This window comes from Anomaloglossus baeobatrachus, chromosome 2 (assembly GCF_048569485.1).
Source record: "Anomaloglossus baeobatrachus isolate aAnoBae1 chromosome 2, aAnoBae1.hap1, whole genome shotgun sequence".
Lineage (NCBI taxonomy): Eukaryota > Metazoa > Chordata > Amphibia > Anura > Aromobatidae > Anomaloglossus > Anomaloglossus baeobatrachus.
This window is the reverse complement of record NC_134354.1, coordinates 663089321-663093165: the sequence shown is the minus strand read 5'-3', so window position 1 is coordinate 663093165 and position 3845 is coordinate 663089321. Positions and strand designations below refer to the sequence as shown.

Here is a 3845-nt window from a genome sequence, read left to right as displayed (position 1 = left end):
TGAGCGGCGCTGGCGTAATGACGTCTTCTGGCCGCGTGGGAACTGAGGACCCAGGGCGCGCAGCGGGGGAGCGGGTGCAGGAAGGTGAGTTGTGTGTTGCTTTTTTTTTTAATAACTCGTGTGCGGCTGTGCCAAGGTGGGGATGAGGGGGCCAGCGCCAGCATGGGGGGGAGAACGCACATGCCAGCGTGGGGGTGGGGGAACGCACATGCCAGCATGGGGTGGGGGAACGCACATGCCAGCGTGGGGTGGGGGAACGCACATGCCAGCGTGGCATGGGGGAACGTACATGCCAGCGTGGGGTGGGGGCGGGGGAACACACATGCCAGCATGGGGGGGGGCACACACATGCCAGCATGGGGTGGGGGAATGCACATGCCAGCATGGGGTGGGGGAGGGGGAACGCACATGCCAGCATGGGGTGGGGGAATGCACATGCCAGCATGGAGTGGGAGAGGGGGGAACACACATGCCAGCATGGTGGGGAGGACATGCATGCCAGGATGGGGAACAATGCATGCCAGGATGGGGAAACATGCATGCCAGGATGGGGAAACATGCATGCCAGGATGGGGAACAATGCATGCCAGGATGGAGGAAACATGCATGCCAGGATGGAGGAAACATGCATGCCAGGATGGAGGAAACATGCATGCCAGGATGGGGGAAACATGCATGCCAGGATGGAGGAAACATGCATGCCAGGATGGGGGAAACAAGCATGCCAGGATGGAGGAAACATGCATGCCAGGATGGAGGAAACATACATGCCAGGATGGGGGAAACATGCATGCCAGGATGGAGGAAACATGCATGCCAGGATGGGGGAAACATGCATGCCAGGATGGAGGAAACATGCATGCCAGGATGGGGGAAACATGCATGCCAGGATGGAGGAAACCTACATGCCAGGATGGGGGAAACATGCATGCCAGGATGGGGGAAACATGCATGCCAGGATGGAGGAAACATGCATGCCAGGATGGAGGAAACATGCATGCCAGGATGGGGAACAATGCATGCCAGGATGGAGGAAACATGCATGCCAGGATGGAGGAAACATGCATGCCAGGATGGAGGAAACATACATGCCAGGATGGAGGAAACATACATGCCAGGATGGAGGAAACATACATGCCAGGATGGAGGAAACATGCCACGATAGGGTACATTTACCAGGAAGGGGAACATTTACCAGGAAGGGGAACATTTACCAGGAAGGGGTACATGCTAGGAAGGGGGACATTTACCTGGATGGGGGAACATTTACCAGGAAGGGGGTAAATTAACCAGGATTAGGAACATTTACCAGGATGGAGGACGTTTACCAGGAATGGGGTACATGCCAGGATGGGGGAACATTTACAAGGATGGGCAATATGTCAGGATGGGGTACATTTGCCAGCATGGGGGAACATGCCAGAATAAGGTACATTTACCAAGATGGAGGACATTTACCAGGATGAGGTATATTTACCAGGATGGGGCCATGATGGGGACAAATATACCAGAATGTAGGAAATATATATCAGGATGGGGGACATGTTTACCAAGAAGTGGCCCAGGAAGGGGGACAGAACTACACAATGAAAGGGGAGGGGAGCAACTACCACGTCTTTATGGGATTTCAAGATGTTCAGACTTTGACATGTAGATGTGGATTACAGGGTGAAATCTGATTGCATTCCAGGCTAAAATCTCTGTCTAATATGCTGCAATTTTTTCCAGAAAGATCAATCCAACTGCTGTGTCTGGAAAGGGCAGGGGCTCAGCTTCAATGTGTGGTAAGCACGAATGAGCGTGATGCCCCCTGCTGAAGAGAAGACTGCAAAGGTAAGGTTACAATCAATTATTTACATAATAGGATTGGTTGGCACTTCGGAAAAAAAATGGGTTTAGGGCTATAGTTTGGGCACTCGGCCTGTAAAAGGTTCGCCATGACTGGTATAGGGTGACAATGTGAGGAGGGGGGTACAGTCTGGAGAGGACAACATGGTTGGCAGTTTTGTTGTAAATTATATTAGTCACATGATGGACTTTAAAAAAAATAATACGTTTTCCTTTATGTCTAATGGGGTCTGTTTAGTTTCCATTAGAGCATTCACTGAATTCTGAAAATCAAAAGTTAAAGCAAAGGTCCACGGTTATGGTTAGGTTATATTAGTTTCCATAACTGTCCTTGGGTTTGATATATTAATACAGGATAGTAGGGGTGGATATTGCTGATGGTCCCTGGTATTGTGTAAATGTCCCACAAAGAATGAATGATTATATATCTAACTTTGAAAACCACTCCCTATTGAGCCTCACACCTAAAGTACACCACTTTTATTATTCTTGCTGGTATTTTTATTAAAAAGGTCACAATACTAGTGGAAGTGGCTCTTGGAAAGGGGGGTTGTTAGGGGTCCTGTTACCTTAGTCTCTGACCGTTTCCTTTACACTTGGGGGAGGCCATCGGAGTCATCTGTTTTTTGGTTCTTTGTGCACTTTTTTTCTTTTATATGAATTGATATCTCATAGTTTCTTAATAGGGGGTTTATTTCTTTATTTTCAAGATATTTACCTAGATTTATTTACTTGTCTTTTATTCCCTATTTGCTGCTATTAAATCAAAAGACCCTGTGGCATCAAAAAGTCAGATGACATCACTGCCTTCTATGACATCACGAGGATCCAAACGTTCTATGCTACGACATCACAATGACATAGTTCCATAAGAACGTCACCCGCAGTCAGATCTGCACATTCACACTGACACAGAGGCCGAAGATGGAGACGATTCGTGGTAAGGTTAGAGTCACAATGTGAGTGTGTAAGAAACATCGGACTGAACATGGATTATGTCTGGTGCAGTGCGATTTACGTACAGGCTGCCTATGGAGAAGCTCCTCCGCAGCTGTGAGCTGATCACAAGATCAGAACACACTTACATGACACTCGGTCATTGGCATATCGTATCGGATGGTTTTGCATTGGATGCCATATGCTAGTGTGACTCTAACCTAAAAGGCTCCTAAAAGGTATGTACGACAGCGACACCCCCACCATCCTCACACACTGTACAGCTCTGTCAAAAATTAAAAGACCACTGCAAAATTGTCAGTTTAAAATGGAAATTGTTCTTTTATTCTATAAACTACTGATAACATGTCTCCGAATTTCCAAGCAAAAAAATTTGTATTTATTTTCCGAAAATGAGAAATGGTGAGAATAACAAAACAATGCATTGCTTTCAGACCTCAAATAATGCAAAGAAAACAAGTTCATAATCATTTAGAAACTACAATACTAATAATGTTTTAACTCAGGAAGAGTTCAGAAATCAATATTTTGTGGAATAACCATGATTTTTAATCACAGCTTTCGTGCGTCTTGGCATGTTTTCCACCAGTCTTGCACAATGATTTTGGGTGACCTTATGCCACTCCTGGTGCAAAAATGTAAGCTGTTCTTCTTTGTTTAATAGCTTGTGACTATCCACCTTCCTTTAGATTACATTACAGAGGTTTTCAATGGGGTTCAGGTCTGGAGATTGAGCTGGCCATTACAGGGTATTGATGTGGTGGTCCTTCATCCACACATTGATTGACCTAGCTGTGTGGCATGGCACATTGTCCTGCTGGAAAAAACAATCCTCAGAGTTGGGGAACATTGCCTGAGCAGAAGGAAGCAACTGTTTTTCAGGATAACTTTGTATGCGTCTTGATTCATACGTCCTTCGCAAAATTTAATCTGCCCAATTCCTGCCCAATTTCTAGAGTAAGGTAATCTTCTCTGATAAGTCTAATTTTTAGCTTTGCCCAACACCTGGTTGTTTAATGGTTAGACGGAGACCTGGAGAG

General features: G+C 46.2%; 1 long non-coding RNA gene across 1 annotated transcript in view; it reads left to right on the top strand.

The window, feature by feature from the left end:
* Nucleotides 1–2932: 2932 nt before the first annotated feature.
* The window catches only part of LOC142290509 (uncharacterized), a 4815-nt gene continuing 3902 nt past the window's right edge, over nucleotides 2933–3845 (top strand). The window contains exon 1 of the long non-coding RNA XR_012750328.1: nucleotides 2933–3023. This is a non-coding gene — a long non-coding RNA (uncharacterized LOC142290509). The remainder of the gene's footprint in view (nucleotides 3024–3845) is intronic.